The sequence below is a fragment of the Anabrus simplex genome, chromosome 1 (genome assembly GCF_040414725.1).
Source record: "Anabrus simplex isolate iqAnaSimp1 chromosome 1, ASM4041472v1, whole genome shotgun sequence".
NCBI lineage: Eukaryota > Metazoa > Arthropoda > Insecta > Orthoptera > Tettigoniidae > Anabrus > Anabrus simplex.
The window spans coordinates 808,606,436-808,632,893 of record NC_090265.1 but is presented as its reverse complement, the minus strand read 5'-3'; the positions used below and the strand labels follow the sequence as shown (position 1 = coordinate 808,632,893).

The following is a 26,458-nucleotide window of genomic DNA, read 5'->3' as shown; positions in this document are numbered from 1 at the left end:
TAGAAATCATTCTGTTCTATGTTTGCAGGCTATGCTTCCTCCTGCTAGACGTCTACAACGAACATTGGTCACATGCAGATTCGCTTCCCTGTTACCCAGTTCACATGTCAAGTCCACAGCAGTGAGCCTTGAGTTGAATTTGGTTCTTCAGAGGAGAGATTGGTCTTCAGTTAGCATAGTTATCTTTTTCCTGCGACAGTTTCTTGGGTGACGAGCCGGGGTAAAATTGAACCTGTCTGTCTGTGTCACTGAATAATTCAGTTCACAGTGCCCTTAAACCAAACCCTATGGCACTAGAGCCCGGATGGTCCTTGGCCTACCAAGGGATCACTGGTCAGCCCGAAAGCCTGCAGTTTATAAGCTGGTGCATGGTCAGTGTGACGAATCATCTCTTAGCTTTCTAGACCAATGTCACTATCCCACCATCAGATAGTTCCTCAATTGTTTTCATGTAAGCTTAGTTGACCTCGAACCAGCCCTCAGACCCAGATTTTTAAAAAACCTGGTCTGGCTGGGAATCGAACTGAGGTCTCCCGGTAAGAGGCAGGCTTGCTACGCCTTGGCCAAAGGCACATTGTAATGCCTACACTGACACAGAGTTTGGTAGCTATCTCTCTTGGAATTATAGTAACATTCTGTAAAAATGCTACAAATGAATGCTTCCTAGGAATCATATCTATTGAAGATAGATGTTACAAATCTCACGAAGTAATGTCATATTTCTATACCAGTATCCAAAAGTTAAGCATAATCACTAAACGAGGCCATACTGCCTGATAGGAATGTCAAGACTGATTACTGAACAAACATAAGCTGACTCACACACCGTATGTCATACAACTTGCCAAAAAATAGTCACCGGGCAAGTTGGCCATGGGGTTAGGGGCCCGCAGCTGTGAGCTTGCATCCGGGACCTAGTGGGTTTGAATCCCACTGTTGGCAGCCCTGAAGGTGGTTTTCTGTGGTTTCCCATTTTCACACCAGGCAAGTGTTGGGGCTGTACTGGCCATGGCCACTTCCTTCCCACTCCTAGGCCTTTCCTATCCCATTGTCGCCATAAGACCTATCTGTCAATTGCAAAAAAAAAAAAGCAGTGTCAGAAAGGTTCTGATAGCTAAGATACACCTTTGACAACTAACAAAATGTCTTCCACAACAAAATATGCTGTTAATAGGGTGTATGGTTACCCCTAACGGCCACACATTCTTTGCAGCGACGTGGCATGCTCTCTATCGGATGGTCCAAGAGCTCTTGTGGCAGTCGATCCCATTCCTCCGAAAGGGCAATGCGAAGGTCTTGGATGGTCCTTGGTGGAGGCTGACGGGATGCAATTCACCTCCCCAATGCATCCCAGGCACGTTCTATAGAATTCAGATCTGCAGACCTCACTGGCCAATCCGTGCAGTGAATGTCTTCCCCAGCCAGAAATTCATCCACCAGAGCAGCGCGGTGCAGTCGGGCATTATCGTCCATTAAGAGAAGTCTGGACCAACTGCACCTCTGAAGAGTCGAACATGTGGTCTCGGTACCTCATCCCTGTATCTCCTAGCGTTAACAGTGTTTCTCAGACCACCCATGAAAATGTGCAGGCCTGTACGGCCATTCAACATGATGCCGCCCCACACCATGACGCCACCACCACCATACTGGTCCCGTTTCACGATATTCCTGTGGTTGTATCGGCTACCCGGTTCTCTCCAGATTAATGTGCGACGGGAATCATTCTACAAACTGAAGCGGGATTCATCTGTGAAGAACACATGTCTCCATTCGTTCATGGTCCAATTTCAATGTTGACGGCTCCACAGTAAAGGGGCCCGTCTCTATGCTGGAGTGAGCAGGACGCACACCGCTGGACGTCGGGCAAACAGCCCTGCTATTCTGAGCCTCCGGTACACAGTTTGCTGGGAAACGGCAACCCCTGAGATGGCTGCAAGCTCCGCCGACAATTGTCTTGCAGGTGCACTCCGATTTCGTCGGGTGGTTAAGGCCAGATATTGGTCCTGCTGTGGGGTGGTTACCCTTGGTTGACACCTGGTACCGGCCTACGACTAACATCTCCTGTGTCTCAAAATTGTCTCCAAAGTCTGGAAATGACACTTTGTGGCGCATTCAGGGATACAGCGACTTCGGTCTGTGTCTGGCCTGCTTCCAGGTGGCCAAGTATTCTAACCTACAAAACGGGGTCTAAATGGTGTCGTTGGACCATTATGTTGTCACGTTCACCACAAGGCTACACTCCGCACACTATAACAGGGAAAACACGACCGAGGAAATACGGGGCGCAGGCACTTGCTGTGTTACCTTGCGGTTACGCCGCCAGTCAAAGTAGGGAACACTCCTTTCCTATACAGAGCGAACACGTAAGGTTGGTAGGTGCATATGTCGTGTGATTTGCGGTCTATTTCCTGTCGCCCTGCTTACTCGTAACTTATGCTTAACTTTTGGACACGGGTATAAAAAAGATCAACACATAAAAAAATATGCACTTTTAGCCTAAAGCAATAGTCACACAGAGCAATACTCAGTCAGTGAGCAATGCACAGGATCTAAGAATAAGCAATGTATTGTGCACTGTTGCCAATGATTGAGAAAATTTATAAGAAAGAAACCTTGTTCTGATTAATTTGCATGAGACTGTAGTATTTTTATTTTAATATAAGGAATATATTTAATGGTAAAAGAACAAACAGATGTCAAAAAAGATCATCAAAGACAGAAACCTAGGAATGAGGATAGGAATATATAGAGTGGATAAATGCAATGACAGATGAAGGCAGTTAGATGAAGCTACAGAAAGTAGATAAGCTAGATCAATGATTTATTCTGGCAAAGTTACACTTAATCAGCATTTACACATATTTAGTATTTATAGTACTATACACAGTAGAAAAATATTAAGTCACCTGTCGCTGAAAATAAGCTAGGTGGTATTGATGATGACGACGTTGATGATAAAATGAAGTAATAATAATAATAATAATAATAATAATAATAATAATAATATGGCTTCAGCTATCATGTGCATACATTTTAAAATACCGCCTGTGAGTGGGGAACGTAGACGAAGAATACACCCACGGTATCCCCTGCCTGTTGTAAGAGGCAACTAAAAGGGACTACCAAGGGATGATTGAATTAAAACCATGAAACTACTTGTGAATAGCGCCATCACGCGGGGAACACTGTGGGTCGGGTTTACTTGCAAAAAGTACCACTATGTTAGGTACACAATAGGTTTGTGATTAGTAGCAGCAGAGAGTGGTTCACTGTGGGTTTACACTTACAGTTTACAGGCTTATGTTGCCTGTGATTACTACCATTATATCAGAAGCACCAGGGGTTTGGGCATTGCCTGAGGTTAGTACCATTAAGTGAGTGACACTGTGGGTCAGCATTGCCTGTGATAAGTACCCACTGTGTGAGGAGCACTGCGGGAATACTGGTGCCCGTGATTAATACACCTATGTGAGGAAAACCATGGGTTTGTGTTGCCTATGAGTGGCACCATTATGTGAGAAATGCCATAGATCTGTGTTACCTTTGCGGCGTACAATACTTGTGAGTAGTACCATAATGTGTGTACTGAAACATGAGAAATGCCATGGTTCTACTTTACTAGGGATAAGTACCATTATGAGGGGCCACTGACCTGGATTTTGGACCCCTTTAGACAACAAGCATCATCGATTCAGGATTGTGCTTTGGAAGCAGTCCCTTGGTTAGTAATACTATTGTTTTAAGATAGTTTCTTGGAAGGTTGGGCATTGCAGTCGGATCCACTGATTGTTTTAAGGTCATATTCATTGTTCATTGTCGTCTTATTTGAAATCTAGTCAGAGGATCGATTTTGGAATTATTTTTAACTTTCAGTATTGTATTCATATTCATATTCATCCATTCATTCTTCATCAACACGTTTTGAATTGTGTTCAGTTGATGAATTTTGTACTTTTAATTTTCATTACATTTAGTCTCATTTCGTACCATTAGGGGCTGGTGACCTAGATGTTAGGCCCCTTTAAACAAGCATCATCATCATCATCATCATCATCATACATTTTAATTTGACACCATCTGGCTGTCTGTTTGTCAGTTTTGATGTTCCGTTCTTCTGTAGGCTTGGCAGAGTACCAAATTTCTCTTAAGCGTTTATGGCTGAGTTTTAACCCTCAGCGGGCGATTGTCGGGCATTTCCCGACATCCTAGTTTCCTGTTCTGGACGTTTGTCAGAATATACTCGCCAGCTGTTTCCACAGGTAATGCAACGTATATATATGTGTGAAGCAATTATGCGTGCTGCTGCTATCTATTGTGTTATTGTATAGAACCTTTAGGAATGCATTAAAACTTTGATGTACGAGTTTTACAGGTAAATAAAGAACGAGCTGTTGTTTACATTAGTCAGCTGTGAAAATGGCAGCGCGCAGACTGGGTAGTCCTACTTCGTCTTATATAGCTAGTTTTTTAGATGAAATTGACAGCAGTGATGACAAATTATCAGTTATGGACAATGAGTTCTATGTTTCTGAGAGTGATGATGACAATTCTAGTGAAACGGAAGTAGATGAAAGCGATACAAATAGTAGTGAACCAGACAATGGTTGGAGAGTTTATCGCCCAGCTGATCCGAACTTGGTAAAGAAACCACACACTTTCATTAGTGTTTTTTCACCTCCTGCCGGTAAGAAACCATCTGCTCCCGTTGAATTTTTACATTATTTTTGCAAAATATTTGGTCCAACAAATTGAATACATCATTGAGGGAGAGGAGCATCTGGGCTAATTGGACTGATGTGACAGTCGCAGAAATTAGGGCTTTTCTCGGTGTAGTACTCAATATGGGCATGGATCCTAAACCACAGATGGTGCATTGTGCAGCAGTAGGAAGAAAAAGGGGGAGAGAAGGTAAACAGTGTATTTTTGTAACACCTGCAACAAGAAACCTGGGCTTCATCCTGAAATTTGCTTCGAGAAGTACCACACAGAGAACAAATATAAGTAGGACAGGGGCAAACTGTCTTTTTAAGTACATGTTTATTGCTTATAGTGTGTATCTATTCATAATGTTGTGAGTTAGACTTTGCATCTTCATTATGCCTTCATTGTAAATACACAGCTCTTTTGAAGAAAAAAATACGACTAGTACAGGACTATAAGGGTTAATGAAATGATGTTACCAGATATCTTTTACATGCCAATATCATACGACATGAAGTGTTGAATGGACTTTTTTCTGCCCTTCAAAAATCAGACTACCTCTGCCGGGTTTGAACCAGCTGCCTTGGGATCAAGAAGCTGACGCTCTATCACTGATCCACAGAGGTAGCTATAGTGATAGTAGGTGTAATATATTTATAATTAACCATAATAATTGCCTAATTGGGGTTGATAATGATCATGATGATGACTACGACGATGCTAATTGCCTTATTAATAACAATTCTATAATTGCATACCTGCTATCTTTCCCGATTTAGGCGGGAGACTCCCGATTTTCGACAGTTTTTCCCGCCTCCCGATTATTCTATCTTTTCTCCCGATTTTAGCTTATTTTTCAGTGAATTTCAAACATTTGTTTTCAAATCCCGCCATTTCAGCTTTTTTGCGCCAGTGGCCGGAAGTCCTTCGCCCATTGGCTGCTTTCAAACGAACTATGTTTATTGAAACGTGTCAATCTCTCGTTCTCGCGTGCTATGTTCGTGTTCGTTCACATCAGTCTAGTCTATTCTATTCTCTTTGGTCGATTCTAGAGACTAGTCGCTTTCTTAGTAATTTAGTGACATAATTTCAATGATAACGACTACTGTAGTGACTTTTCTAGAGATTTTATGAGCCATTTGGAGACAACTCTGACTAATTTTAATTTATCTCAATATAAATAAAATAACAGTTTTGCCTGTACATTGCTCAGAATTTAAAAAGAATGATATTTCCGTGCCGGTCGTGACCATAGTAACAAGGGGAAATGCCCGTTTTAATTTTCTGTAATTTCTATCTGTATGTATGTACGTACACAGGCTCATCACGAGAAAACGGCTGAAGAGAATTTAATGAAAATCGGTATATAACGTCGGAGAATAAGTCGCTACAATCTAGGCCATAAATAATTTTATTCACGCTGAGTGAAATGGTAGTTTAGGGGAAGGCATAAAATTTAATTCTCGAACATTTGTTATTATTGCCCCTAGCGATAAATACTACATAACTAAAGTTATATATTATTAAATTTCCTATCATTTATGTATGATAAATTTTTACTGTACCAGCTATGATAAGACATATTCATGAGTTTGGATTTTTTTTTTTTTTTAATTATTTTTTCTTTCTAAGTCCATATCAACGCCGAGGTATGAGAAAATGGCGAACAGAATTTTATTTAAAGTCAGGGAATAAGGAACTACAGTCTATGCTATAAATAATTTTATTCACTCTGTTCAAAATGGTAGTTTAGGGGAAGGTGCCAAAAATTTAATTTTTAATTACCTATCTTAGTGGTCATATTGAAAAGTACTACATAACAAAAGTTACAGAGAATGCAATTTCCGATTATTTATGTCTTATTCAGTTTTGCAAGAGACAGTTCTCATGAATGATTTGTATTGAAACTGACTTAAGCAAATTATCACAAAAATAATTTATTCTATTATCACTACCTGTTCAATACAATCCACATGCTACGTGGATGAAATTTACATAATACTATATACACTTCTCAGGGACATGTTTCGCCCCTTGTTAAGGGCATCATCAGCCTGTAGGTAACCTTAAGGTCAAATGTCTGAAACATTATCTATTCATACATGGATTACAATGAAAAGTATGTTATACATTAATCCGCTTCCTTCCAACTCCTATATCATCATCGCCATAAGACCTGTCTGTGTCGGTGCGACGTAAAACCCCTAGCAAAAAAAAGCATGTCTCTGAGAAGTGTATAGAGTATTATGTAGATTTCATCCACCTAGCACGTGGCTTGTATTGAATAGGTGGTGATAAGAATAAATTATTTTTGTGATAATTTGCTTATTCAATTTTACTGTTCCGACTATAATAATATTGGTGGTGATGGTGATTAAATTTTGAAGATGAGTATAAGATTGAGGAAAAAGTCGTGAAGGAACGATCGCTTGAATAATAACACAAGAGGGAGTCATGAAAGAAAGGACGAATCACTTTACATTAGATGCTGTAATATCACAGATTCGGAAGAAAACTAAAGTGAAGGCCTCCAATATAGAAAGCCCATAAAATTGATCAACAATAACATTACATTGACCATTGTTGTTGTGATGTGCTTTGTGTATTCTGCTGCCATTTATCTACGATAGATGGAATTACTGCTGCATTTCGACAATAACAGCCTGCCTGAATATTGGCGGGAAGAAGTTGGGGAGTGGGGAGTTAGATCTCTTTCTTTAGCATGGCATTCTTGTGGTTCATAAATTTTCTGATACTACTGGTACGTAACACACTGGATCATCATAGTATTCCACCTATTCGATCCCTACTCTGAGGTAGTGATTTGAATGAGCAATGTGCACACTTAAACGGAATAATTACACAGGAGTGTTCACAGCTGTCTGCAGCCTGGTCGTTCTAGCTCTGAAACTTTGAACTGTTAGATTGACACCGTAGTACTTTTCGCTAAAAGTGAGAAAATGTTCTGTTTTCATTTTATCGAATATTTCTTATGAAAGCATTGCTTTTAATCGTGACATTCATACTGGCATCATTGTAATGACATGTTGCCTTCAGTTGGGAAAACTATAAGGACAGTCTTTCTGAGAATTCCATAACGAAGGAGGGTACATCAGCTAGTTATTTGATCTTCGCATAATCACGCGGGCGCTTGATGCAATATATTAATCTATGCATTTGCTAAGTAATGGCATCTAAGTGCATGACGGATTCACACATGTGGAGCATGAGTTCATACTATTTTCGGTAGGCTTATCGGAGACTGATCATCTCACTCACATACTTCCTCTGAGGGAATAGAGATGTGTAATTTTTAGCCTTGTAACCTCGTACAGCAACAGTCGGGCTTTGAGACAATAAGTGTTGTAAATATATCGTAGTACTGTATAGCGCAAGACATGTAGAATAAGCAATTTTGACCAATTGTATCTCCTGATTTCTCATGATTTTTCCTGATTTTCAAATTAAAATCTCCTGATTTTTGGTTTTGTAAAGTTGGCAGGTATGTAATTGGTTAATGAATTAGAATGGAAGACGTAAAGCAGGGAGTGAAGGATACCTTTTTGGAGTTGAGGAGTAGTCACAATGGGAGGAGGAGAATATGAAATGACCAGGATAAACATGGAAGCATAAAAGAACAAGGAAAATCTCTAAATCTTCATCCACAGCCATCTTTATAACCTGTCTCTCTCGTCATCAATTCAAGTTTTTCCGTATCTGTTTATTTTCAGTTCTGAGTGACTTCTGCTTCATAGTTTCATCAGTTCAGCAGGCATCTGTATTTATTGGAGATGGTGGAGGGAGGAGGGGAATTCGTAATAGATTGCATGTTTAACCCTTCTGTCATTTTGTTTATCCATTCGGTACATTCCCACCTTCCTTTCCAGTTTCTTGCATTGAAGAGGAGAGGTACACCTTTCACTAGTTTAAATGTAGTAAAATTAAACTTTTTATAGCTCAACAACTACAAAAGCTTCTTGAAGAAAATTTGTCATGCTTAACACACATTCATAACCATTATGAAGCAATGTTTAATTATTTAGAAGTCGTCAACGTATGCGCGGCATCCTGCGGAGCGGCTGACCTTCTGTCGTCACATATGATTTGGTGTGTACGGTTGAGGCAAACTTTCGTGAGGATCGGCTGTATACAGTTTCGTCATTCTCTCTCCTTTGAGTGCCTTTCATCCACAAGCATCATCGTTCTGTGACAAAGGTATACAAAAATTGGTGCCCCATTATGACTAGTGCTGTAATGTTCATGGTGAATATGTGGAGAATTAGTTTATTGTGTGTAGAATCCAAAGAAAAGAAAATGTATTCAAAATAATGTGTTTCTATGAAAAAAATGTTCAGTTCTTACTTAAAAAGACATGTCTCATAATAAGATAATATTTTGCAAATATTTTCATTATTTTTTCAGTTATGTATAAAAAATACTGAAAATGAATTACAAACGATAACAAGAGTGGGACGTAACATAACATCCATGGATATTCACAAATTTATCATTTGAAGTAGTGTAGATGTTTTTCTCCCAGATAAAAGAGAAAATTATATTCTATAAAGAAAAAATGAATAGAACAAACTTTTTTATCCTTAAAAGTGTACCTGGCCCATTAATGTATGTTATTGTGATGTAGTGAATGTTCTGTGAGATTAATTCAGTTTCTTTGTATGTACTTCCAGGTTAAGACTGAGAAATATGAAGTTCATTCTTCCTCTCCTGCTTCCTTTTATTTTTTAACTCTTTGTTGTGGACGTGTAACGTGATGCTGGACATTTGTATCATTTGTTATTTGAATGTTATGAAGCTGAATATAATGGAACCCCATTTAGTGTTTGCCTAGCATGGAACATTTTGTACTTGTGAATAGGTACTCTAAATGAGGATTTCGTTTTATAATGTGTATATTTTTAATGTATCTTATTGTGTCTTCTCTAAGAAAATAAATCGTAAAATTGGCTTATGCTGTCCAAGTATTTCTTCAAAATTAATCATAGGATTAATTTACTTGGCATGTAGTTGAAGTACATACTCAGTGGCTTATTTGTAAACTGTGAAGCACCTTTGTAAATATGTGAATATAATAAATATGAAACTTTTGTAAAGTAACTACAATTTATTCCAATGCCCTTGTATCTGAAATGGGACTTGAACCAGATGTCGTCTTCTTGCCAGTATTTTAAGGAACTGTCTCTTGTGATTAATATGAAGATAAGGTAAGATAGATAGTTGAATTCTCACTTATCTGTGGAACGTGACTTTTGCCCATTGTTACCAACTCTCTGTACTACACACTCAAGTAACATTATTATGACAACCTGTAATATCCAAAGTAACCACCATGTTCAGCACAGACAGCAGCTATACAGGATAAGATAGACCAGTAAGATGGTAGTAGGTTGTCACAGATTTCTGGAGCTAGGCTGCTTACTGCTGGAGGGTGCATGGTGGAGTATCCACTTGGGTCGAGGTGGTCTCACAGATGTTCAGTTGGTTCAGTGTGATGAATTAGAGGAGCCGCAGAAGTCTTGTTTGTGCTCTTTCAATCACAGTCGGACATTTCTACCAGTTTGACATGCCGCATTTCCTTGCCGGAAGATGGAATCAGCATGTATGTATGTATGTGATCTGCAACTATTGATTCATGACTGAATTGCTCAAGAGTGCCTTTCACGTGGTTGAGTTGTCACAGAGAATGCCACAAAAACACACCCCCAGACCATAATACAGATATCACCAGCTTTTGTTTTTCCAGCATTAGTTCCATAGTGTTTGTTCTATGCTGTTTTTTCTTTTACAAAGGAAAAATTAAATGTTTCCACCTAATTCAATACAAAACATAATTCCATCATTAGATGGAGCATCATTCTGCTGATCCTTGCTTTGCTTGAGCGCCCCATAAACAGCAGGATTCACTGAACTGTTTTACCTCCCACCCCCCAAACTAATTTTGACGATGCGCTGCTCCACTGTAGCATGTTGGTTGGCGGGAGGCCTAAGATTCACCGTCATCTAGCACCATGCCTGACATCACGCACAGCCGAACATAGCCAACTCCGCTCCGACCCGAAACAGTATCTTACTCTAGTACCCAATAGAGGCCAGCGGCTGCGCACTCACTGGGGCTCGCATTAATGTCATAATTTAAGAAAATACTGAAATATACACTTTCAGTGTAGTAGCTACTCATTTTATAAATGATGTCATGAGATCATCCCCGTCGGTCTTAATTATTGAAAATACCTAAAGTGTAAATTTATCGTTTGCTGTCATAAACATTTTTTTTTTATTTTTTTTTGTGACTGAATACATATTCTTTATTTACAGAGAGTTTTCAAAGGATTCTGATTAAAGACACAACTAACACAACAGTTCTGAATAAAATTACTTGATGGTATATTCCTTATGTTTCTGACAAAGTGATATTTAATATCAAATTTATTGTGTAATTTGTATTTAAATTTTTTTTAAAAAGAACTTTGAATGCTAACGTACACTTCCAGTTATTTTTAATAATTATGACTAATGGGGATGATTTCATGTCATACTTTATAAAATGAGTACTACACTGACACTTAATTTCAGTAATTTCTTACATTATGACAATAATGCGAGTCCCAGTGCGCGCAACCACTGGCCTCTGTCGGGTGCTAGAGATACTGTTTCGGGTTGAAGCGGAGTCAGTTATATTGCTGCATGCAGACAGTTCACAAACTTTATTGTTTCAGAAGTACTGCCACCTTTGGCCCAGAAGTTAATTATCATCCAATTTTGCAACTCAGATAAATCACCCCTTTTACCATGACAAGTAACGTGCGCAAATGGCCTATCACACACCTTGCCCATAATGTGCTCGTGATATACTTCATACTTATCTCCCCTGTTGTTGACGGCTACATTTTGTTGATTTTGCACCTAATTTTAAAAATTTGTCTACATAGTTTCTTTTACTATTACTGTAAAGTGTAGTATAAGCAGTTCCTAAATCTCCAGCTTTTTCAATTTTAGTTTTATGTAGATTATTGTCCACTTCTCGTATAAATTTTACTTTCTCATCCAACATGTAACTTTTCCTCTTTCTGGCTGACTGACAGCAACTCTCAATTTCTACTGATAAAACCACAGTTTTAGTATTCAGAACAGCAAATGTTAGCTGTCGGCATAGTTTTAATGTGTCTCATTTTCATAACCTGCTTACAGTAAAAGGGGCTACTTGACCGAAGCAATAAAGGCGTTCACACAGAAGGACGTAGGTTCGATTCCCCTTCAAGGAAGTCAACAAATTTAAGAAACAAGATTTCCACTTCCGGAGGTGCACATGGCCTTAAGATTCACTCAGCCTACACCAAAAATGAGTTCCAGATTAATTCCTGGGAGCAAAGGCTTCACAAAGGTTTCACTTTACTTTTTCCTGCCTGCTGGCTCTTCAGAAATGTGTGCGCGTGCGTTTTGTATTCAGGAATCATTCAAGGCGAATATTTTCGCACTGCAAGATGTGTGGTTAAGGTTATTTTTAATATTTATAACTTTTGCTTTCTCAACGATTCATTTGTTTCTATATTCGTCCCTGTTTTTATCTCCTCGTAAGATGTGTATTGTTTAATGTAACGCCTTGTGTAATATAAATGTCTACATGCTAGCCTATTTCCCACATTTTGGCTGAAGATGACGCCAAACAGCGTCGAAACTAGTTCCAAGTGTAAATATATGTTGTAAATAAACTATAACATTTTTGTATTGAAAAGGTGGACCCTTTTAAGTTTCCTATCTTCCTTTCTAAACCCTATATAAACACTATATTTTAAAAATCGCTTAGCACGACATCCCTTATTATGACATATCATATAAAATGGCATATTTTTATTACATTTTCGGAGAAATGTGTCAACTATAATGCCCAATGTTGATTTTATTTGTTACGTATTTGGAGATTGCTAACAACATTGTAAAGCTTATTTTCAAACTCTTGTTTTCACTAGATTGTAGATTTTAAATCAGTCAGTCTGTTAAATAGTCAAGGGAAGCATCACCGCAAAGATGATGCAAAAGAAAGGGAAAGTGTTTGATATTGAAGAAAAGTCACGAATAATATGGCAATTACAAAATGGGGAAACAAATATCAGCATCTCCAAGGAATTGGATGTATTACAGTCAATGATTTCTACAATTTGGAAGGACAGAAAGAACATCTCATTTATTAGCCAAGACCGTGTGCAACATTATTGATCTATTTTCATTTTTGCTACTTCTTTTATTACTTATTATTTTACATTTTGCTGTTATATTATTGCTGTACATACTGTATAAACATTAGAAAAAACATTCCTCTCCGTCCCACTTCACAAATACAGTATTTATTTCACTTTTGATTTTTGAAGTTTTAACTTGATTATATTAATTAATCCTTAAAGTATGCAGCCTAAAATTTACAGATATGATATTTTTAGGATGAAAAAAATAGTTTATGCGACTATTGTCTATAATGGACGTTAATCGATGATCCCTTAAGAGTCATGCAGAAAAGTGCTGTGAAAAACTTGGCCTACACCAGAATACTGCATACGAATCAGTAAAGGTCTCGCTCCTACGACAACAACTCTTTGAGAAAGAATTTGATGCCTGGTGTGTCTTACAACAAAAGGGTGAGTGTATTACTATATAAGGAATGCACATCAGCCGATCAGTGGGTAAGAAAACCCGAAGGTCTAACCAGCAGCGACTGGTGAAATACCATAGAACTGACAGAAAATGTAGTTCCAGTTCATGCATTACCTGGCAGGTCCCAAGACGTTAGTTACTGTCGCCATTGCCACAATGAGATTGAAACACTTGGTCACATCTTGGTTTCCTGTCCGTTTAATGACACGCTACAGAATTTACATCATCGTATAAGGTCTATAATTGCTGAAGCCCTAAGAGGAAAGCAATATATATAGTCTACGAGGAGGTACATGGATTGTCCCAGGCTGAGTCAAGCCATCATATTGACATGATAGCTATACCACCGGGATCAAGTAATGGGTTCATAATAGACTCCACAATTAGAAGCGAGGCATTATCTACTCAACCACACGATGTACACGAGAAGAAATGTGTTATATATGAACCTACAATTTCATATTACACTGAGAAATATCATCTGGACTCCATGGAGGTATTAGTGATGATAGGAGTAAGAGGTGCCATTACATATTTCACAACATTTGTAAGAAATTTAATTTCGATAACGAATGTATTAAGGACATTGGGTTAGCAGTCCTGAAAGGCTTCTTAACAATAGTAAGAAATCATTTATACTTTTAGCTAAATCTTTGTCCATAAGGAGTTCCTCATGGATTTCAAAATTATTGTTTGATAAGATTTTTATTAAGTAAGAGGTAGGCTATAATATGGTATACCAATCATTTATCCCTTTCAGACCGTGTACGCACTATTGTGCGGGTTCGTATTTTATTTATGTCTGAGCTTATTTGACGTTTTCTTGGCGCTAGACTGGACTGCAGTGCTTGTGCGGGACACGTAGCATGTACTTCAGCTGTTTTTATTTATTACTTGACCACCAGGGGGCAGGAAGAAGAGTTTACAGATACAGTTCATTGGCAATATGGCAGGAAGCAGTAATGCCTAAAGTAATATTTATTTATTGCATTCATATTAATCTAGAAGCTTTACTGAATATCAGAATATAATCAATGAAGTGTGTAGAATGTGTAGCAAATGTAAATTGTGAACTTACAACATCGTACGTAATACCATGAGGTTTTGAATGTTGATACGCACATATGTGCGGGCTAGGTTTTCTTACAGGCAATGCATGCAGGAGTGCTGGGTGCTGTCACAAAAAGGACTGTGAAAGAAAAACTCGTACTCTACATGAGAAATATAATGTATAAGATTTTAATTGTTTAAAATTGTTCCACACTGTAAAATAGAACATTTGATCATGTAAATGTGCATATTCACATGTACTGAGTTGAATTTTTTTTATTTTTTGCAAGTGGTGAATGAAGTCTTGACACGCACAATTGTGTGGGTTCTGTTTTCAGCCGAAGTTCTTATTTTGTAAAATAAACTGTAAAAACATGTATTTGAGAGCATTTTAGTAAGTTTTTGATGTTTTGACGCCTCCAGATTTCTTTCAGGTCTGACGACAAGCTGCTGCTGCCAAAAAGGCAGTAATAGCAAAACTCCACCTCAATGTAGAAAATGTAACATTTACTTGTGTTTGAACGAAGATTTAATTGTTTTAAATTATTCCCCACTGTAAAATAGAACATTTGATCATGTACATATGTATATTCACATCTCTCTCTCTCTTAGGCCAACCCTTCGTAAGGGTGTAGTGGCATCACGCGACAATCCTTTTGGTGATCTTCCTCCAGGAGTCTCTGCTTTGGGCATGGTGACTTGCTTGCTGTAACCTCATCCTGGTTAAGTTCTTGATCTGGTCCATCCATCGTAACGGCGCACGTCCTCTAGGTCTTCGGCCTTCGACTTTTCCCTCTATGATAAGTATTTCCATTGCCTCCTGTCTTCTGGCAATATGACCAAAATATCCGAGTTGTTTTTGGTTGATAAGGGTCGACAGTCTTGTTCTGATGCCGAGCTGTTGCAGGATCGATTCATTAGTACGGTGTGCTGTCCATGGTATTCGCAGTAATCTCCTATAGCACCACATTTTTAGAGCATCAATCCTGCGGCGATCCGCCGTCTTCATCGTCCAAGTTTCTGCTGCATAGGTCGCGATAGGGAAGATCAGAGTTCGCATGAGGGTGAGCTTTGTCTTGGAAGTGATGGAGGTGTCCTTCCAGTTGCGAGTAAGTTTTGCTGTTGAATTTGTCACAATTGCAATGCGCTTGCGGATCTCAGGTTCACAGTCTCCAGTATTTGTGACAATAGATCCTAGATACTCAAAGCGACTGACAACCTCATAATCCGCAATTCTTGTTATGGCAGGTCTGTTGTTATTAAAACGGTCTACAATCATCACTTTGGTCTTTTTATTGTTGATTTCAAGACCATATTCTCTGCTTCGCTCGTCTAGCCTCCGCATGATGGTTTCTAATTCATGATTATCTGTTGCAATAATCACGGTGTCATCTGCATATCTGAGGTTGTTGATTTTCCTGCCACCAACTGTGATGCCGTCACTCCAGTCCTCGAGAATCTCCCTCATAATATACTCACTGTATACATTAAATAAGAGGGGAGAAAGAATGCAACCTTGTCGCACACCAGCACAAGTAGAAAAGACGTTTGATAGGTCGCCATTAACTTTCACTGTCGCAGTGTTCGAAGAGTACAATTGTTGGATCAGGTACACTAAATGTCTTGGTGTCCACATCTCAGTGAGTATAGCCCAGAGCTTTGACCATTTTATCTTGTCGAAGGCTTTCTTGTAGTCCACGAAGCACAGGAACATCTTGATATTATATTCCCTTGTCTTCTCTATGAGCTGCCGGATGTTTAGGATCTGCTCACGAGTTCCTTTGCCTGGAACAAACCCAGTTTGTTCCTCTGAGATTTGTGGAAGTAAGAAGGTCTTCAGCCTCTCGTTCAGCACCGTGAGCATGATTTTACTTGTATGGGAGATGAGGGCTATCGTTCGATAATTTGCACAGTCAAGTGGAGAACCTTTCTTGAACAGTGGTACGAAGACGGAGTGGCACCACTGGTCCGGCCAATTTCCAGATGTCCATATCTTCTGACATACCTTGTGCAGGATGTCGACACCTAGGTCACCCATGTTCTTTAGGATTTCAGCAGTGATTCCATCTTGGCCTGGAGCTTTCACATACATTGAGGTAATTTTTCTTTTTTGTAAGTAGTGAAGTAAGTCCTGACACGCACAATTGTGCGGGTGCATTTTTTTTTTCAGATGTTAATTTTTATTTTGTAGAATAAACTAAAAATATATGTATTTAAGAGCATTTTAGTCAGTTTTTGACGTACAAACAAAAATTCACACCGCCAGTTTTCTTTCAGGTCTGAAAGGGTTATAGGGGGCAGCCTCCAAATGGGGGAAGCAGATATAAATGCATTTCTCTTTCACTCTCTCTTACAGGCAGTATATACTGTACATTGCCTGACAAAGAAAGTTAAGCACCCAGAAGGAGTGGTTGAAAGTGAATTAAACTACACATGCTGAAACACTATGTGCCTTTATTGAATTGATTACAATATGAGGTGAAAGAAACAAGGCTGTTGGCTGTTACAGGTGGAATGTTGGCACCAGGTCAGTAGGTGTCGCAACCCTCCACTCCCACCCACCGGCCGCAATGCATGCCCTTATGCAGTTTGGAATGCTGTCAAACAGCCTTCGGATCCTCTTCTGAGGCAAATTTGTCCACGGTTATTGGAGCTGTCCCTCCAGATCTCGTAGGTTGTTACTGGAATGGAGTCCCCTTCCAATGTCATCTCACACGTGCTCAATGATGGAGAGGTCCGGGGATCTTGCTGGCCATGGAAGGATTTCAACATGCTCTAGGCAGTCCATAGACACACATGCTGTGCATGGTCACGCATTATCTTGTTGGAACACTGTCCCAGGGTGCTGTTCCATGAGGGGTAACGTCTGTGACATATCCCTGTGCCGTCAAAGTCTGCCGGAGTACTGTTAAAGGTGACCTGAACGCATATCCTATGGTTCCCCACACTATGATGCCAGGGATTATGCCTGTGTGTCTTTCCACAATATGGGTCAGGATCTGCCCTCTGCCCTTGATGCCTCTAAATCCAGACACGATGGTCATCGGAGGTTATGGAGAAGCGGGACTCATAACTGAAAATGATGCGACACCATTTGTCCTCTGTCCATGCCTCCCGGGCAAGGCACTACTCCGAACCCAGGCATTGGTGTTCTGGTGTCAACGGCAACCGATGCATTGGGTGGTAGGACCCCAATCCAGGGAATGCAAGTCATCGAAAGACTATGCGGGAACTCACAGGGTGTTGTAGAATTTTCAGTACATGTTTACAGATGGGGGATGCTGAAGTTAGGGAATCCCACAATGCTTGGCGCACCATACGACAGTTCTCCCTCGGGGTGGTGTTTCTTGGTAGACCCGAACCCGCACAACGTGATTGGGTGCCCTCATGTACCCACTGAGTCCAACATCGGGCCACTGACATCTGAATGGCCCACATTCCTGGCAATTGCACAATGTGACCATGCAGTCCCACAATGCGGCCTCAATCAAATGCTGCCCCTTGGTGGATAGGCTGTCCAACGCATCTGCGAGGCATCACGGGTGCTTTGTACTGTACATAGTCCTCTCTGCACATCTTCTTTAACTGTCTGAATCACAGTAATTGACTGGTAACAACTAATAAACAACAGGATGGTGCCGTCACAAATGCACTCCGGTGGGTGTTCTATACATTACAGATCCTTGTAAATCTAATCATTTACTCACACATCAATGATATGCTTGTATACTGAAATGGGATAATATTGGACCACTCCTGGGTGCTTAACTTATTTTATCAGGCAGTGTATATCCATTGGGAGCAGCACCTGTCTTAAGAGTTACAGAAATTATTTGGACTGTTTGTGCTTTACAAGACATTACTACGAAGGGAGTTCAGTATATAATGCAACACATTTTTTTCTAAAAGCAGGTCAGTTTTATTGAGGATTCAAGTACACCATGTTATTCCCCAATCCTTTTGCTACAATACCCTATTTTTCAACATAATCCCATTCAAAGTTACAGCCTTATGCCACCGTAATGCGAGAGCCTGTATGCCTGCATGGTACCACTTGACAGGTTGATTTCAGAGCCAACGTTGTGCTGTATTGATAACTTCCCCATCATTCACAAAGTGCTTCACACGGAGTGCATCCTTCGTTGGGTCAGCAAACAGATAGAAGTCAGAAGGCGCGAGATCCGGGCTGTAGAGTGGATGAAGAAGAACAGTCCACTGAAGTTTTGTGCACTCCTGTCGGTGATGTGATGATGAAACACACCTTGCCCAACAACTCACCATGCTTTCGTCCAATGCCAGGTCTTCGTAGACATTCTGCAAGCGCCTATGAACATCTGTGATGCCCTGGTTTTCCGCTAAAAGAAACCCAGTAACTTGCTTTCTGTTTGGTACACACCTCCATTACGACGCCATTTTGAAGGCTAGTTATAGTGCTGCCACCTATCGGAAAATGAAACTCTATGAGACAAAGCAGGAATATTCAAAGATGTCCCAAACAGAACACAATTTTTTAAAACCAGAATTGGCCTAAAAATTAAATGTGTTGCATTATATATTGAACGCCTCTCGTAGCAATGAATTTACTATATAAACTTAACAGCTTTTATGATATTATCAATAAATACAATACTCAAATGTTTTATTTTTAAAACAAAGTTAAAGGAACATGTTTCGTCCTTCTTGGGGACATCTTCAGCCTTGCAAAGAACAAAAGTTAAATGGTGAAGGTAAAAGCATATGTTATTACAATGCATATGTCTCCAATAAACTTAAATCTATAAGGTCTATTGAATGTTGAGTCTTAGCATGCCATTTAACAACAAAGTGGTGACATACCTTTAAAATCAACTTGAAAAGCTTAGTCAGTAATCGAAGTATAAAAAAGTCCTATGCTTGCCAATAAATATGTTATAAATGAAACTATAACTTGTTGTATAGTCTTGATTTCCTGTTACTACTCATAGTAGAATGCATTCCATTGATAGGTTGATGCATTTAAAAATGGTGTGTAGTAAAATTAAACTTATTTACACAGGTGAAACTTTTCATGTCATGTTGTCGGAAGTTGAATTGCCAGGCTTAGGTTAAAAGATGATGTCGTATATGAAGTAATCTAGAATGAAAAATAGTTTCATGAAAATTATGCGTAAAAATTAACAAGATAGAAAAGTGAGAAGAATATAAGGCACATCTGAGCATTTACTTTCTTACTGGTAAATTCCTATCTTTGCAAGCCTTGTGTGGCTTTGTTCTGTGTACTGTGTGTGATCTAGTTTGCTGGGAGTAGCCAATTAGGGAGAAAGTTTGAGGGGGTCGAGGGAGTGATGGGCTTGTATTCTTCTTGGGGTACCGAGCTCGATAGCTGCAGTCGTTTAAGTGCAGCCAGTATCCAGTATTCGGGAGATAGTAGGTTCGAACCCCACTGTCGGCAGCCCTGAAGATGGTTTTCCGTGGTTTCCCATTTTCACACCAGGCAAATGCTGGGGCTGTACCTTAATTAAGGCCACGGCCGCTTCCTTCCCACTCCTAGTCCTTTCCTGTCCCATCGTCGCCATAAGACCTATCTGTGTCGGTGCGACGTAAAGCAACTTGCGGGGGGGGGGGGGGGGGTCTTCTTGGGGTAGATTATCTGAAGAATGGTCCGACTCATTGGGTGAAAGGTCAGCGTACTGGCCTTCGGTTCAGACGGTCCCGGGTTCGATTCCCGGCCGGGTCGGGGATTTTAACCTTATTTGGTTAATTCCAATGGCACTGGGGCTGGGTGTATGTGTTGTCTTCATCATCCTCATCATGACACGCAGGTCACCTATGGGTGTCAAATTGAAAGACCTGCACCTGGCGAGCCGAACCTGTCCTGGGATATCCCGGCACTAAAAAAAGCCATACGACATTTCATCTGAAGAATGTATTAATTATCTCTTCGAAAAGGATGTTAAGATTTTGTGATGTTTCATTTAAGTTACCATTAGGATTCGTTCTCTGTTCTATATCGATAAATGTGTTTTCGTAAATATTTAGCAGAGTGCCTTTACTAGCTGTTTGGAGGGTAGAAAGGTCTTCCTCTACTGTAGAAAACAAATGGTTTGAGTTTGATACGTGGGAACTCACTGCAGAAAATCTGTTATGCTTTTGGGCATTTATATGTTCCTGGTATCGAATAACAGAATTTCATCCCGTTTAGCCTATGTAAAATTGGCTTGACATTGTAAACAACTAAATTTATATATTCTGGAATTCATACATTTATTACATTTTAAATATGCTTTTCATATTATTATTTAGTTTTGGCCGACTCTGGACCATGTTAATTCGAATTTAGCTTCATCTGTTTCTGGGCTTTAATTCTCATCCAGTACTCCTTCATCCTTTCACTCTTTCTTGAAACCTTTTCATGGCCTTGATCCTTGACTTGTAAGCACCCCTGTTGCTGATTTCCATTCCTTGTATTCCCATTTCTTCCAGGTCTCTCTTCACCTCCTGGTACCAGCACACTGTAGTTTCCCTGATTTGAAAATATCTGATTGGTCAGTCTTCCCGGGTTCATTTTGTAGATATGTCCGAAGAACATGACTCTCTTCTTCTGGATGGTATCTGAGATCTTGTCCATCTTGAGATATAATACTTGGTTTCCTTTCTTTCTGTATAAGCCATCATTGGGGTCCCAGTATCTTCCTCAGAATCTTTCTCCCCACTAGTTCCAACTTCTTGACCAATCCTGATTTTATCAGGTTCAAACTTTCAGCTGCATATAAAGCACTGGGAGGATCACTGTCTGGTAGTGTCTGAGTTTTGCATTGATCGAGATATCGTTCTTGTTGTAAGTGTTCCTATTTTAAATACCACGTTCATCTTGTTTATTCTCTATAACAGTGCCTCTCTTTCTGACAGATATTTGAATTTCTCCACTTTCTGAATCCTTTCTCCTTCAACTGTCATCTGTCTGGGTACTGTTTTGATGTTGGTCATATATTGTGTCTTCTCGAAGGAGATTCATAGGCCTGCCTTACTTGCTTCTTTCTGGAGTTGGGCAATTTGGTTCTGTGCCTCCTCTGTTGACTCTGATAGAACCACAATGTCATCCGCAAAGGCTAAACAGTCAACTCCAATTCCTTTGTTCTTGCATCCCATTTGTATACCACCTATTCCTTGAATTTTGCGGCACCACTCTTTAATCACTTTGTCAAGAACACAATTGAATAGAAGGGGAGTTAATCCATCTCCCTGTCTGATCCCAGTTTGAATTCCAAAAGATTCCAGTAGGATCACTCTGAACTTAACCTTGGATGTTGTGCCAGTCACTGTTTGTTTAATGAGTTCTCTTGTCTTCCTGTCTAGACCCATTTCTTTTAGGATATGCATCATTGTTTTCCTGTCTATGGAATTATAGGCCTTTTTGAAGTCCACAAATGTGAGCACAAATTTCTTGTTTCTCTTGTTTCTGGTATGCAATGATCAAATTTAGGCTCAGGATCTGTTCTGCACATGACCTGTCCTTTCTAAAACCTCTTTGATACCAGTTTGTGGCTCCAATTGTTTTTCTGACCTATGTAGCAGTGCCTTTGAAAATATCCTTTATGTCTCTGGTAGCAGTGATATTCCTCTGTAATTATCAACATCTGTCTTATCTCCTTTCTTTTGAAGTGGGTGTATCAATGCTGATGTCCATCCATCTGGCAGCTTCTCCTCTTCCCAAATCTTGGTCAGGATTCTTGATAGTTCAACGATCGCTCTGTCATCGGCATATTTCCAAAGGTCTGCAATAATCCCATCTTCCCCAGGTGCTTTATTGCTCTTTGTGGTCTTGATAATTCTCCTAACTTCTTCCACAGTTGGAGGTTCTGAGTCCGGATTTGGTTCTTTGCGATTATAGTCAAATTTCTTGGATGGTGGTTCACAATTAAGGAGTTCTACAATATGGTCTGCCAAGACCTGACTGTTCTCCATATCATTGTGGGCTACTTTTCCTTTTTGGTTTCTGAAGTTCAGACTTAATGGCTCATATCTACTCAAGGTACACCTGAATGTTTTATAAAAGTCCCGGGTGTTATTTTTCTGAAAGTTTTGTTTGATCTGAATCAAGTGTTCTTTCTCATACTTTATCCTCAGATTCCTGATGATCTTGACAGTTCTCTTCCTTGTTTTCTGGAACTTTTTCTGGTTTTCGAGTGTTTTCCTTCTTCTTCTTCGTCTCATACCTTATCCTCATTTGATGTCGGCTGTCATCAGGGCGATCTGTTTCTTGTTCTCAGCAACTCGGAAAAGATTGGTGGTACTGAGCCCATTACCATTCTCGTAGATTCTGTAGCCAAGATATTCTCCTTCTTCCTGTACTTCTCCTTCCTTCACTTTTACCTTGTAAGATAAGCTGAAGGAGTCTGTGTTTATCATTTCGAATGATGTGGCCAAGGTACTCAAGTTTCTTCTTTTTGATGTTGTGCATGACCTCTAGCTCTTTGTTCAGGCATTGGAGTATTTCAGTGTTAGGTATTGTCTCAACTCATGATATTCGGAGCAGGCGTCGGTAGCACCACACCTCAAAAGATCGAAGTTTATTGGTGGTGTTCTCTGTTAAGATCCAAGTCTCAGCACCATAAAATAAGACAGAAAATACATAACACAGCAGTAAATGAAGATGGAGATTGAACTTAAAAGTCCGTTACAGAGAAGTTTGCTCATTCTTTTGAATGCAGTCCTTGCCTGTTCAATCCAGGACCTAATTTCAACAGCACTGTTCCATCGGTGATCAAGCACGCTGCGAAGATACTTAAAGCTTTGGACTTGCTCCAGTCATGTGCCAGCTAGTGTCAAGTTAATAGGTTGAATGACATGTTTGCTTATGACCATTATTTTGGTCTTTTTGTGTGTGTGTTTTTTTGTTTTGTTTTTTAAACAAAGACCTGCTGCAGCACTGTGTTCAACCACACAGTTTAATAATGTCTGCATAACTTCAGCACTTGTTGCAAGCAGGACACTATCATCTGTATATCGCAGATTATTTATTGTGATCCCATTAACTATGATACCCTCCTGTTTTCCATCTAGTACTTCAGAATATACACTTTCAGAGTAAATATTGAACAGCAGTGGAGATAGAACACAGCTTTGCCTCACTCCTTGCTTTATTTCAATAGCATAAGGTGCTTGTTCTGTCAACCTTAACTGATGCAGTCTGGCAATAATTCAGATATCTCTATCATCCATGTTAGTATTATGTAGGATATGCAGCAATGGTTTATGTTTCACATGGTCATAAGCTTTTTCATAATCAATAAAACAAGCATATACATCCACAGACATATCTGTGCATCTTTGTACCAAAACCTGCATCCCTATCATTGCCTCTCTTGTACCAAATCCATTATGGATACCAAACTGGGTGCTACCTATGTAGGATTCACATTTGCTGTATATTCTTGCATGTATTACTTTTAGGAAGATTTTCAGAACATGGCTCATTAGGCTTATAATTCTATAATCTATATGAGATTTAGCCATTGTTTTCTTGGGAATAGGGATGAAAATTGATGTCAATCAGTCAGAAGGGATTAATCCACTGGTGTATACCAGATTGAATAGCTCTATCAGGATATCTAGTGATTGGTCTTCTTGAAGAATTTGTAATATTTCTACACGCCATCTGGTCCAGTGTTTTTCTGTTTTTGTAGTTCTTGAGGGCATATTCTACTTCGTGGTGAGTTATTAATGGTCCTTCATCCATACCACAAACAGAAGGACATGGTCCCCTATTATCATTGAAAAGATCAGTCACATAGACTTTCCAGTTGTTCAGTTTTCCTTCGTGTTCAATGATGACCTTCCCTTGATTGTTATATAACAGTCCATTTGTCTTCCTGGTATGTAACCCTGCAGCTTCTTTAACCTTTTTGTGCATGTTAAAAGTGTCATGCTCAGATTCACATTCTTCTATGTCCTTACACTGATTACCCAGCCATTCAGTTTTTGCCCTTCTAATCATTTGGTGGATTTTGGTCTGGAGTTCTTTATACTTGTCCCAGTACTTGTTCCTTACCATCCTCCATAGGTCCATCAAATCAAGGATTTTTTTTCTTCTCTTGTTAATTTAAAATTTAGTGCTTGACAATAATGTATTTTAGTGTACCATTTGCCACCGAGGTAGACACCTCATTTGCAAATAAAGATTTTGATTTGATTTGATTGATTTGATTTCATCAGTCATCCATTCGCTTTTTCTAACTCGTTTCTCGTGCATTAGATGACAATTTCCTGTATCCAGTACAGTTGGCCTTTCAGTCCGGTTGGATAGCTGTTCACTTAGGTCTTTCAGTACTGTTCTCTTAATGTTTGCATCTTGGAGTTTAGCAGTATCAAATTTAGGAGTGACAAACATTTTTTTTTAAAAATCCTTTAATTTCAGCTTAATTTTAGCGACCAATGGTTTATGATCCAATGAAACATAGTACCAGGATAAGTCTTCACTGACTTAATGCAGTTTCTGAATCTCTTTTTAATCAAAATGTAATCATCTGATTTCTCACAATCCTTGACTCAGTTCCAGCATTTAATTTCCGTGCTGGTAACCTATAGAAGGTATTTGCCACAACAAAGCTCTTCTGTTGACAAAATTGGACCTTCTGGTGTTCTTCAATTGCCTCATCACCTTCAGATAACCACCACACATGTCCGACTCATTCCCTGAATGGTCAGCATACTGGCCTTCGGTTCAGAGGGTCCCGGGTTCGATTCCCGGCCGGGTCAGGGATTTTAACCTTAATTGGTTAATTCCAATGGCTCTGGGGCTGGGTATGTGTGGCATATTCAACATTAGAAATCATCCTAGGTAGGGCCCTCATCTTCGCAGACATGCAGGTTGCCTAATAGGCCGTCTACAAGAAAAAGCCCTACACCAGGCCTCTCCGTAGGCCATACGCCCTTATTATTAACACCACGCATGTTTCCTCCTTTTCTCTAGAGGGACAGTGGTTTTTACAGTATCAATCACAGCCTTTTTTAATTGTTTGCATCCCTGATACTGCCTTTTGTTCAATTCTCTTGTGAAATCTGTGCATGTTCTCAGCTTTCCAGTGTTTAACTTAGTTGTTTGAACTATTTTCTTGCTTTTTTAATATCATGGAATGATCTTTACTTTGATCTTGGAAAGAAAATGATCTGAATCTAAGTTTGCACCCCTCAGGACTTTTACATTTTGGATCTCCTTTTCTGCATGTTTCGAGATTTCTACATGATCAATCTGGAACTCTCCCAGGCTGGGGTTAGGAGATATCCACATTTTCTGTTTTCTCCGGAGGTGTCTGAAGGCTGTCGATTTCATAACCATAAGGTCTTACATAATTCTATCTGTCCATCTCCATTTCAATTCATCCTTTTGTGTGCGGGATATTCTGTAATGATGTTTCTGAATCTCCTTTCTTTTCCCAGTTGTGCATTAAAATCTCCTAGTAGTATGATCACATTGTTAGTTGGTACGGTGGATATTGTTTCCTCCAAATCTTCCCAGAAGTCCCCTACTTTTTCTGGGTCTTTTTTGTTGCTCTCATTTTTGGGTGCATGTGCGTTGAATAGCGTGTAGAGCTTATTTGCTCCTTTGAAAGAAAGGGTGGAAATTCTGCTGTTTTGGGAAGTGAAGTCATTTGTTGCTCCTAGGATTAGTTTATTTACTATGAAACCCATTCCCAAGTGAGGTATGTTTTTCATCACTCTCTTGCCTGGTTTTCCTTTCAAAATCCCATACCCTTTTGTCCTATACCCTATCGCTATCCTATACATTAAATATGCTTTTATTTTTACCATTTTATTATTATTATTATCATCATCATTTAACCTTTGTTCTTTGCAATACTGAAGATGTCCCCAAGAGGGACGAAACATGGTCCTTTAACCTCGTTTTAAAGATAAAACATTTCAAGTATTGTAAAGGTGGAACTTTGTCACACACCCTGTAGGCAAGCGTTCGCTGCTGCGTACCAGCAAGTATGTGGTACTGGTAGTGTTTTACCATCCTATGGAGACAGTGGTCGACAAAAATTGTGGCAAGTGTTTGGAA

At 39.5% G+C, this 26,458-nt stretch overlaps 1 protein-coding gene across 2 annotated transcripts in view; it reads left to right on the top strand.

Annotated features, from left to right (window-relative positions):
* LOC136857041 (uncharacterized) overlaps positions 1-9,816 on the top strand; it is a 140,334-nt gene extending 130,518 nt beyond the window's left edge. Inside the window, exon 5 of one of the 2 annotated variants that reach the window (XM_068225231.1) lies at positions 9,390-9,816. The gene's annotated coding sequence lies outside the window, so the exon portion shown is untranslated. Of the gene's footprint in view, positions 1-28; positions 663-9,389 lie in introns of those variants that run through there. The other variant, XM_068225232.1, reaches the window with a different exon arrangement.
* Positions 9,817-26,458: the final 16,642 nt, after the last annotated feature.